The sequence below is a fragment of the Ceratotherium simum genome, chromosome 13 (assembly GCF_057802395.1).
Source record: "Ceratotherium simum simum isolate JZ-2026a chromosome 13, ASM5780239v1, whole genome shotgun sequence".
In the NCBI taxonomy this organism is placed as follows: domain Eukaryota; kingdom Metazoa; phylum Chordata; class Mammalia; order Perissodactyla; family Rhinocerotidae; genus Ceratotherium; species Ceratotherium simum.
In genome coordinates, this window is record NC_141912.1 from 60,004,130 (window position 1) to 60,016,359 (window position 12,230).

The window sequence follows — 12,230 nt, forward strand, 5'->3', positions numbered from 1 at the left end:
TTTTTTAATTTAGATCATTTGAAAATATTTTAGTAAAATTTGTGATATTTGTGATTTGTCTATGGTAATCTCTAGTATCTTGAAAGACAGAATTCATATCTGGTTTATATCCACAATGAAATTAATTAAACAATTTCAAGTCACACTCAAGCCATCATTAAGTTTTAATACATGCTACTTGACTGAGGTCTTAGGATGACATAGACCAACAAGATAAATTTAAGCCCTGGAGACAGACTACAGCTATATATTCTGTTTAGAGCATACCCTACAATCATTTCTACTTCTCTGAGTTTCCAATAAGCAAATTCCCCCTGAATTTGGCAGAGGAAAGTATGGCTGAGTCATGGGACACAAGGAATCACTAACATCTGATATTTCCTTTAATGCAATTACTACACTAAGTAAGCTTCGTTCTAATTGTTTCAAGTCGTGATGGCCTTCTACCTGGATTTGTGATACAATTTCCTAATGGCTAGACAAAGTATGAATGTTAAAGTATTTTAAGTCTCTACATTAGTTTATAAATGACCATATAAGTAACTGGAATCAACACTAAAGATTACAAGTACTCTGAAAAATTATCATTTACTTACATTGAATGGCTACCAAGAGAATACAATTCTATGCTAAATTTCTAAATCTTGAGATCACCAAAAGCTTTAACCCATCACTTTTATACTAAGACACATAATTTTAAACTCTATGAATGGTATTAGCCAATCTTCACTGTTAGTGAACATTGTCTCTTACTGGATTGTGATCTTCATTGTGATAAAATATAAGAAGGCCTAGTAGATTTGAATTTATAACTGTACAAAATAAACTTAGCAAATTAGCATATTATTTGTATTGATAAGACCTTGTAGAGTCATCTCTTCACTTAAAACAAAAGAAAAAACCAAAACCTCACTGACACTAAGCCATCTCTTAGGTTTTGTGTGTGTGTGTGATCATGTTTTAAACTAAGAATAACAGAGACAGCTGCACCCAAGATACACAATGTTTATTTCTGTCTGGCAAACCAGGAGTGATCCATTTAGAAATAAGACTTCACATCTTCTGTCATAACTCTGGGGGAGGTGGACCAGTAAGGAGTAGGCACCAACTAATGATGACAGATGCCAGGCAAAATGACAGGGAGCAATGGATCCCTGCTCACAGGGGTGCTGTGGTGCTCATCTTGCTAGTTTGAAGGATACTTGGAAACAAAATTGGGCTCTGGTTTTTTCTGAACAAAAAAATCAAAGTCCTTCATGACAGGTTTCAAGGGAAGTCAGGACAATTTATCATTAGGCTTAGTCATTAGACTCTTCTATGCTGAATGAGTACACTGTGAAGGCATCCTGACCTCAGATAAAGTTTGTATTTTACAGGGGGTTGTTTGGGATGGGATATTGGTGTTCTTAATACCATTTATAAAGTCAGGGGATTATCCGGGATGGGAAGTTGGTGCTCTTATTACCATTTATAAAGTATCACTATACCAATAAATTGCCATCTGACTTAACAATATGAGTGTTAGGAGCAACTTATTTCATTAGCCCACACGTAGAGGTTAGGAGGTTCGGTGATACAGTTCTGTTTCTGAATCTGACCTCTCATTCACGACTTGTGTGTTCATGTGAGAATTCATACACACACACACACTCCACAGTAACAACAAGACAACAGATGTACAATACAACCTTTAAAGCAGGTTAGTAGAACATGAGTAAAGTAAGATAGTGAGATGGAAGAGGCGAGTTTTTTGAACAAGTAAACAAAAACTTCATCCCTTAACAGCTCTTAGCTTTCTAGCAGCCAAGGAAAAAGAGAAAACATGAAAATACAGCATAGCTCTTCTTGTAGGTTAATTTTATTTTGGTGGATTCATTCTAGTTTATCGGGAAAACCGTATTCCAGATGATATTTCTAAGGGATAATTGTCATATGGTGGAGGATGTTTGACAACTGATAATACTTTAATAATATTTTGTGGAAAATTATTTATTAAATTGGCCATGAATTCATGAAGTTTTCTTTGCATAGTGCTACTTTATTCAAGGAATATGGTTTTAAAGAAATCAAATTCTTTCTTTTTGAGTAGAAATTTCGAAAACGCTGCTAATGAAGGAAAGGCACTCATTCTGAATTCATGTGGATATGATGACTAATATAATACTCATTCCCTATTTAAACACTATTTTCTTAGCTCTCATAAACTTAGATGGAAAGACAGTTTGCTGATTTAGAATCATTTGTATGACCAGATTGGTGTCTTCGTGGACTTCGATTACTCTAAAGTGGCCTCTCTTTTACACTGAAGTTAATTTCCAGTAGAATGAATGGTCTTCTTTGTCATTAAGTTACCTAAAGTTCCACAGTGACCTCAGGTGACATGACAATATTAATTTTTCTCCATCAACCTTATTTGGACCCAAGGGGATTAAAAAAAGTTTACATGGAAATGCTCAGTTAGCTATTTGATTTTTTGACTCCCCAAATTAATACTTGGAATTAATGCCTTAAAAATTACTCTTATTTTTAATACTACTTCCCATTGAATTCATGAATTAGGTAACAAATATTTGTTAGAAAATTGGTGGTGGTCTGGAAATAGATTTCAACATTCATAAGTTTCAACCTTTATCCATGGAATAGAAATACAACTCTCTTTATATGGGTTCACTTATTGTGATAGAATGGATTTAGGGTGATCAACTCAACTGTTTGGCTAGGACATTACTTTTTTTAGCATTGAATTCCTGTGTCCAGTGAAGGCACTCAGTCCTAGGCAAACTGAGATGGCTGGTTGCCTTAAGGAGATTATATATTCAAAGTATTATTTCTGAAATGAAGGAGGATGAGGGACAGAGCTGCAGTTGACATGTGATGGGAGAAAAAAATGATCTTCTGTTTCTCAGACTCTGAAATGTGTGTGTGTGTGTGTGTGTGTGTGTTTGCGAGGGGTTAATATCCCAGCATAACCTACCTAACACACTTATCAAAAGTTTCTTCAATCTATAGGTGAGACTAAACTCATTTTCTGAGGGTTGTTTCAAATTTGAAATATTTATCAACTTTATTAAATTGGCCCTTAACCTTCAACATATATAGCTCATATTTCTGTAAGACAACTATCCTTACACACATTACAGTAAACAAGTGTTTATAAATTGCTAATAAAAATATACATGGAAAATGGCAGTGTTAGTTTGTCCTATATTTGACTTCCCAGGTTATATACAAAAATTGAAAACAGCAAACAATTCAGCATTTGTGCTATTTCTTTTGGAAGTGAGTGGGGTGCCAGGGGGTGGGGATATACATACGTGCATTTGGAAATGAACATCTATCTTCTTGTTGACAGTGAACTAATTAACTGGCACATATTAGAAAACTAAACTTGAACTGACTTTGAACTTCAATAAGCTTGAGAGAGCATAATTTTGGTAAGCAAAAAGTGAAATTAAGGCAGTGATGAAGTAGTTTCACAATGACAGTAAAAAGAAGCAAGAGAGTCAAGAAAATTGTCCATAAAATGAAAAGCAATCTATTTCTTGTATCACATGTCAGTATATGTTACATCAGAAAGGAGCAAATTTTGCAGAACCAGAGTTTTGTGACTTTTATTTGGTTGACACGAAATACATATTCATAACAATTTTATAACTCTAACCACCTGATTTAACATATCATGTGCCAAATGTATTTGATGATGTATTCCTTAAGGTTTTTCTTTTTTATAAAGGGAAACCAATTTTGATTGATAGTATGAAGAAGATTTAAAAACAACTCTAGATGTTGGTTTCTTATTTTAACAGCCACATTTCTTAGGCAAGATAATGGTTTCTTTTAGATTTTCTGCTTCTTGTACTGTATTAAGCATTTTAGACTTCTTTCTCTCAAAGAAACTATCTCCCCAAATCGTGGCTTATACCTATCATTGCAACATCTATATTCTCTGTTGATTCTATTTATATTCATTTTAAGCATTTACCCATTTTTAGAAACTGTATAAGAATATGTAGAATTTTTTACTTTATATAATGAAGATAATAATAGGGATAAGGGATACTGCATCTTTCTTTCTTGATGTGTGTGTGTGTGTGTGTTTGTGAGATAACATTTTACCATACATATAAACTCTACCACTGTTCAATTAAGTTCAAAACATTATCTTATGTAATTCATTTCACTTGAATTTTCAACAGTCTTGATAGAGTAAGTCTTATTGTACTCTGTTCTACACTTCAGATAGGAAGATGACAATTATGAATTTTGTTTCTTTTTAAGTTCATACACCTCAATTCTCACACGGTTAGAACATAAACCGATATACTTGGGTTTCAAATCCCATCATCTTTTACTTTATTTTTGTTTCTTTATTCTTCAATAGAAGGAGTATTGGTGCAAGTGTTAATTGACTGACACAAAAGCAATATTATCACTAAAAGTTTGAAGTATAAAATCTTATAAATCCAAAGTTACGTTGTTTTTGTGACTCCTACTCTTCACATTGCCATTTCTTTTTTCACTCCCCTTCTCAAGTTAGTACTAATAAATCATTAACATTTTATTTATTTGTAAAATATCTTACTCTACCTAGTTTAAAGAAATGTAATGATTTTTGAAAGAGCAGTGATGAATCCACACAGAAAAAATTGGAAAATATCCAATGATATGCCGCCTACAAGAGACTCAATTTAGCTTTAAGGACACACACAGCATATATAAATATAAATAAGTTTAATATAAATGTATATATAATATATACATATATAATTAATATTTACTTTACTAATATATAGTATATATTACTTTATATATATATTAGTGTACATATATACATATGCAGCAGAAATTAATAAACAGAAACTTCATTAAAACAGAGTCAGGAAGCCAAAAGGGGGAGCTCTCACACCCTATGTCAATAGCTGAGCCCAGCAGGAAGAAGACAGACTTCCTCTTCCTGACAGGCAAGGAGCTCAGCCAATGAGAGCCTGTCACAACTCAGCCAATGAAAAGTCACTGCATATGGAACTCTCAATTCCTCCAATGGGCACTTTGTGTAGGAGGGTCCACCCAACTTCCTCTTCCTCTCTATAAAAGACTTTCTCCTGGCTCTGCTTCTGGGGACTTGCAAGTGGCTCCCCATGGTCACAGTCTCCAAATTGCAATTCTTTGCTGATTCCAAATGAAACCATTTTTGCTGGAGAAATAACTGGCTGTCTATTTGTTTAAGGTCAAATATATATATATATATATATATATATATATATACACACACACACACACACACACACATATATGTATAATCTACAAGTGCTAAAAGTATTTACTTGTTAGGAGACATTTCCTCCCCCTTCTTAAATATACAAATTTTGTAAAATTACTCTATGTCAGTATGGATAAAGTGTAAAATTCTCCAAGGCTATCCAGTTCTCTAATGTATTTATTCCCCCTGAAGGACTTTTGTTTTTAAACCTCCTAAATTCAATGTCTGTTATAAAAACACCTATCATTGCTTTAAATTAAATAAAGAAAATTAGAAACAGCGTGGAAAATCATCAGAAGGAAGTCACACTTTCATGTTCAAGGGTGAATCAATTAGTCTCAAAGAACTGTGAAAATGGGCTAAGGGTCTTCACTCCTAAATCAACTTTTGGCTGCCAGGCTATAAATGCCTTTTCCATGATACTAAACCCCAGTGATTGTCTCTCACACATTTTACGCCCTTGAATGCCAAATATCATTCAATTTTAGAAATGTATTCAATAGCCTTAGAAAGAGGAGAAGTGATTACCTTTATTATTTACAATAGTGTTAAAACTCTTTCCCTTTTTTCAGTTGATATCTTCATCTTTCTTTCAGAGGCTAGATAACATTCATTTGTCTTAATCTGTAATCAAAGAAATGACTGTGGAAAACCAAAATCCCTATTAAAATTTTCTTCCCAGATAAATTCCAGTGTAAACTTTTTTAATAGCGATAAGCGATATAACATTAAATAAAACAAGGAATTAAACAGCTTTAGTTTTATTTTTCAAGATAACTTATATTGACTCTATGCATTTATTTTATTTTATTTTTTCTTTTTTGCTATAAAGTCAGCCCTCCATATTCTTGGGTTCCGAATCTGCAGCTAAAACTAACCGTGGATCAAAGGCCTGTGATGGTTGCAACTGTACTAAACATGTACAGCTGTTTTCCTTGTCATTATTTCCTAGACAATAAAGCATAACAGTATTTACATAGAATTTACCTTGTATCAGGTATTATAAGTAATCTAGAGATGATTTAAAGTATACGGGAGGATGTGCGTAGGTTACATGTAAATACTCTGCTATTTTATCTAAGGGACTTGAGTATCTGCGGATTTTGGTATCTGAGTGCAGTCCTGGAACCCATCCCCCATGGATACTGAGGGACGACTAGAGTTAATTTCATCTTTTCTGGATAAATAACAATATCTCAACCTTAAAAAAATATATATAATTTTGTTTCCACAGCATTTTCAATTTTCTAATTGATGCTGTTTTTCATGGCAAAGTTAGACATATTTGATAAAAGTGGCATTCCAGGAAGAGTATGTCCTTAAGCTAAGAGTGACTCAAATATCCTTTTTAACCTGCATAAGTAGTTGAAAAATTAGTTTAATATTTAATCATTCATCTGTTTTAATACAAATCAAGTTTTTGTGTGTGTGGGTGAGGAAAACCAGCCCTGAGCTAACATCCGATGCCAATCCTCCTCTTTTTTGCTGAGGAAGATGGGCCCTGGTGCCCATCTTCCTCTACTTTATATAGGACGCTGCCACAGAGTGGTTTGAAAAGCAGTGCGCCAGTGCGTGTCCGGATCTGAACCTGCGAACCCCGGGTCACCAAAGCGGAGCGTGCGTACTTAACCACTGCACCACCAGGACGGCCCTACAAATCAAGATTTTATAGCATTTTGTTATATTACTTCAACCCACCTTTAGTTGGCATTTTGTTATTTAACTAAATATTTAAATTAAATATTTGTGTTACATATCTTTTTCATCTGTAAAAGTATATTTTGAACTAAATCTTCCCCCAAAAAACGTTACAACTTTTCAGCATCATTTTTGTATAATCAATCTTTACCTCACTGATTTCAGTTTTTACATCCAGAAACTTCAATCTTAAATTTGTTTTCCCAAATAAAGTATTGAATTTTTTTCTTAAATATCCTGTATGGATCAATATCTTAAACAATTTCTTATACATCACGTGAATTCTGATTTTGTCTGTATAACTCTCTGTAACTGTTGGGTATTCCTTCTAATAAATTGCCATTGCAGTAACATATGATTTTCCCCAGACTTTGGCTCAAAAATATAATCAACTAAATGGTTTTACTTATTTTGTTTAAAGTCATGGTATACATATTGAGGTAGTCTTTCAAAAGTAAACTATATTATTTATAATTCAATTTTTTAAAAAGTTTACAGCATTGATTAGAAAATTTTCTTTCATGAGAAATATTAAAAAATATCAATCTATCAATTCTATTAGTCATTAAGTAGAAAACAATTATAGATATGCTAGATTAATAATATTGAAATACAAAAAGAGTAAAATTTATAATTTGGGATGAATTGAAATAGCCCACTTCATTGCTGGATATGAGTTTAAGACATACTTTAACTCTTAGCCCTCATAAAAGAGATCAAGTTGGACCATATTAAAAATATTAAAATTCGCCATGGCATTCTTCTCTTTGGGGGTGATTCTAGGTAATTATAAAATCCCTTTAGGTCTTTCTATACCTACTTTTTATATCAGGAGTTTTAATGAGGAAATTCAGGGAAAATGTGCTTCTCTGGGTCAGTTAGGGTCATTTTAAAGTTCAGCTCATTCACCCTGGATGACATCACTGAGCTCTTAACATCATTACTAAAGAGACAGAATACATGTATTAAAAATAGGTGCTTGGCCAATTAGAACTTTGTGCAGCAAGAAGAAGAGAGGCATCTAATTTTTTAAAACTGAAATTAATGTTTCCTGATTTCTGTGTTCACTGTTCAAATGAGATGAGTAATTTTAATTTTCTTTGCATAAGAATTTAACTGGGCGATAGTGCATATCAAGCATTTTTGGTACAATTATGTAATTAAACTTTGCACTTGATTGTAAAGAGTCCTAGCCATCATCATATTGTCAGAAGGACTTTTTTGTAAGTTGAGGCAGATTTCTTGCAAAAAGACATACTAACTTTGTGAAGGGCAGCTAGGAAGATAAACAGAGTTAGGCCTGCAGGTGACTACCTGGCTGAGGAAATTTAGTAATGGACAAAGAATTAGTGAAGTAAATTCCTTTCTCTGTCCTCAAAACAGATGCAAGAATGATTAGGGACTGACCCGGATTCACTAACAGTAAACCTATTCAAAATACAATGGCAACAAGCAACAAAAAAATCTTTCCTATTCTTTCAGGACCCACAACATTCCCGTAGTGGCCATCCGTCTGCCTGAAATTCTCCTGAAACTTTTCTGCCCAATGACAGATTTAGGTAGGAAAAGATTATGAAGAGCTGGGGAAAGGAGGTAGAAAATATGCTTAATATATTTAAGTATACTCAAGTATGCCGAAGTGTCTGTGGATCTCTCTCTTACTCGCTGTGAGTCTAAGGAAACAATTCTCCTTATAAGAGGTGGATGGTATCATCAAACCTAAACTTTAAGTGACTATTGTAAAGCATGAGATAAGATCGTGATCTGTCTTGTTCAACACTATATGCAGGGGGTACAGAGTTTTGACAAGGTAGTTTTTCAAAAAATATTCTTTCAATGAGAACAACTAGTGACGGCACAATAAGAAAGCAAAGAAACCTAAGAGATTTAAAAAGATGGATAGAAACAGTTTGCATAAAGACACCTGACTAAGGATTTCAACAAAACCTATTGAGGAATGAAAGTTAGTTAACCCATTGACATCTGTAATACCTGAGATTATATTTACAATCAAGATGTCGGCTGTATGGTAAATTTTCTGCGGTTCTCACTTTGTAGTGTGGATTGCCTCATTGTTAATTAATGCTTTTGTTGGTCTCTTTAGAGCGACAGGTGAAAACATTCATTACTCCACAAGTTGTTAAACATAACATCAGAATCATGTAGATCACAATTTATAAAACTTAGATGTCCATATTGGGAAGAACAGCAGCCAAACAGTGCTCCACGTATAAACCAGACCTAGTTCAATGACTGTTATATCAGACAAGTAACTGATAGGGCCCTGTGTCACTCTGCAATGTCTCCTGGTGTGGATGATAAATTAGTAGGTCACGTACACATGCAGGATGTGGCAAAGGCAGGGGCCAGTCCTGTCTGAGTGATGGGGAACAAAAGGTCAAAAGACAAGATCTCACTTTATGAGCTTGCCCCGCTGCTTCCCTAAGTAGGTGACAAATGAACCCACCAAACTCGCCACCATTTCAAAGTACATGTGGAATTTGAACCAATGGATGATGAGTCCATTCCTTCTGAGATGGCGACCAACCAATCATCTTCCTCTTTTTAATTTTACTGACCTGCACTGATTCACCTGTGTCGGTTAGTACAGACGGCCCTAAAACTCAACTAAAACTGGAAATTGCACCTAAGAATAAACCTAGAGGGACTTCTTTTTATGTTTCATGTTTATCTTTGGAGAGGACCTATCATCCTTCCTATATTCAAACTTATGTGTTCAGTTAGAGAGCTTCTCTAAACATTTTCAACTAGCACATTTATTTTTGTGTTAAAAATAAATTTTCTTGAAATCCCTGTGTATTTGTTTCCCATTGCTGCTGACATTAATTACTATAACCTTAGCTGTTTAAAACATTTATTATTTTATATTCCTAGAGGTCGGAAGTCCGAAATCTGTTCTACTGAGATAAGGTCAAGGTTTCAGGAGGGCTGGTTGCTTCTGCAGGATCTGAGGGGAGAATCGTTTCCTTGCCTTTTTCAGTTTCTGCTGGTCGCCGATACTCCTTGGCTTGTGGGCTCTCCCCGCAGCTTCAAAGACCATCCTTTCAATCTCTGCTTCTGTCATCACATCACTTTCTCTGTTCTGACTCCTTCTGTAGCCCTGTTTTAAGGATCTTTGAGATCACAGCAGTCCCATCTGGATGATCCCGGATAATCTCCTCATATCAAGATCCTCATCTTAACCACGTCTTCAAAAAATCTCTCTTTCCATTTAAGATAACGTTCTTAGGTTCTGGGGATTAGAACATGGGCATATTGGGGCTGTCATTATTCAGCCAACCATACTCGGGATTCTCAGGAACTATTCATGAAACCTATCCCTTCAGTTTATTTCACATCTACTTTTGATAGCCATTTTTAGTTACCTGGCTTTAACATATCTCCAGATACTATGGCTCTAAATCCTGCTAATGAGCATCTTGTGAGAAAAGTTGCCATTTTAGAGACCCAAAACACAATGTGAAGGACATTCACATAAATAACCACACTTTTTTGTTATAGTTTCACCAATGATTTCTCTTTAATTATATGAGGCAAATTTTTAAACTGTAGAAACTTCTTCAAGCATGATTTTTTCTATTCATTTTTCTGTTTCATTATTAATGAAGACACATTGGCACCTTTAGTTTCTCTAAAGCACTTTAAGTGTTTATATTTGTTTCCTTTAAATATGAACATTTCAGCCATTCACAGGGATTGCACTAATTTAGATGAATTAAGCTGTCACTTCTTATACTTAAGCTGTTTCAATTTACTTTATCATTTGATATAAAAATTCTGCTTAAAATAAGCAAGAGAAATGATAAAAGATATGCTTATAACTCCCTTCACTCTTGCTCTCACAAATGGAAAATGGCATCAAATCAAATGAAATCAGATTTAAAAAGTGTGAGAGAAGTTTTTGAATATACTCATCATTTAAAATCTCTTTTAAATTTCTTCCCATTAGATACTACTAATTATAATGACTCTATAGAAAACGTGGAATTACAAAGTACTACTCATTGTAAACCAGTTAATTTATATATCCTGCATGTAGAAGTGACAATGACATAAGCACTAATCCATGAATATTTCTACTTCTGTTCTAGAACCACTATTAAGACACCTGTACATTTTCTGTACACAAAGTCCTTGACATATAATAGAAGCTGTGTTTCTTTCTATTAATTTCTATTAATCCTTCTAAGTTGGAAACATCTGCTGCTTTATTATTGCTGCCTAGAAAGACACAGAGTCCAGAGGACTCAGGTAATACTATATGAGTTTGACCATAAAAGAAGTTTTTGATCACTTTTTGTGACTAACAGTTGGAGGGCAATAAAACCATTTGAGAATTGCTTCAGCATGAAAACTAGAAAAAGATTTTTTTCTTGTGTTCTTTGAAAAATTTCTTCCAGGTCAAATATGTTGTTTTTGTTTATTTATTTAAAATATGACACTGATTCAAATGATTAAAATATATAATAGAATAACTAGAATAAAGAAGTAACATACACACAGGAAAAAGGGTTAAAAGTTAAATGCTAGTGTGAGGACGCTATTGTCTTTCCAACACTATTTTAGACAGGAGTCGATTTCCCTACCAAGACTCTGAACAAGAGCGGATCAATTACCTAATTAATGAAGTAGATTCAGAAAGCCATTGAAAAATATGTTGATTAAAGAGAGAGAAGAACAGAGGAGTAACTATCTCTGAGGTACACACGTATCAGGAGATTATTGAAGTGGCTCCTGGTTATACGCCATTGCTGAAGCTACTGCACCAGTTCAATGACTTCAATTTAGCTGTTTTATGTTGTCTGGAATCCTGCTCCTGCCTCCCTTTCTCCTTAAAAACAAAGTAGAGAGAGCTCTCTCTTATTATCACACTAGTTCATGCCACTTAACAAAACTCCTCCAAACTTTTCATCTAAATGTCTGATTATACAAATAAAGAAAAAAAAATAAGCAAATTTAATCTAAGTGAGTAGTTCAAAGGGAAGGATTGAGAAGCAGAGTTTGTGACCAAGCAGTATATATATTCTTCTTTCTGAACTGAAAGTACCTAAACTGTTCCCAAAAAAGGAAGGAAAATAATAGAAAAGCAATTTGACTTAACCAACTATATGCACCTAATTCTCTGAGGCAGGGCCCACTTAAACAAGGAAAGGACTTCTCAGTCTGGAATCTATCCGAGGTTATGGTCTGCTAGTTTGAGACAGAAGCTTCTCTCTCTCTCTTTTTTTTTATTTTTGGTGACGAAGATTGG

General features: G+C 34.1%; 1 protein-coding gene across 1 annotated transcript in view; it reads right to left on the minus strand.

Annotated features, from left to right (window-relative positions):
- Positions 1-12,230, minus strand: part of LOC147915741 (protein eyes shut homolog) — a 150,850-nt gene that overhangs the window by 14,640 nt on the left and 123,980 nt on the right. The window lies entirely within an intron of this gene.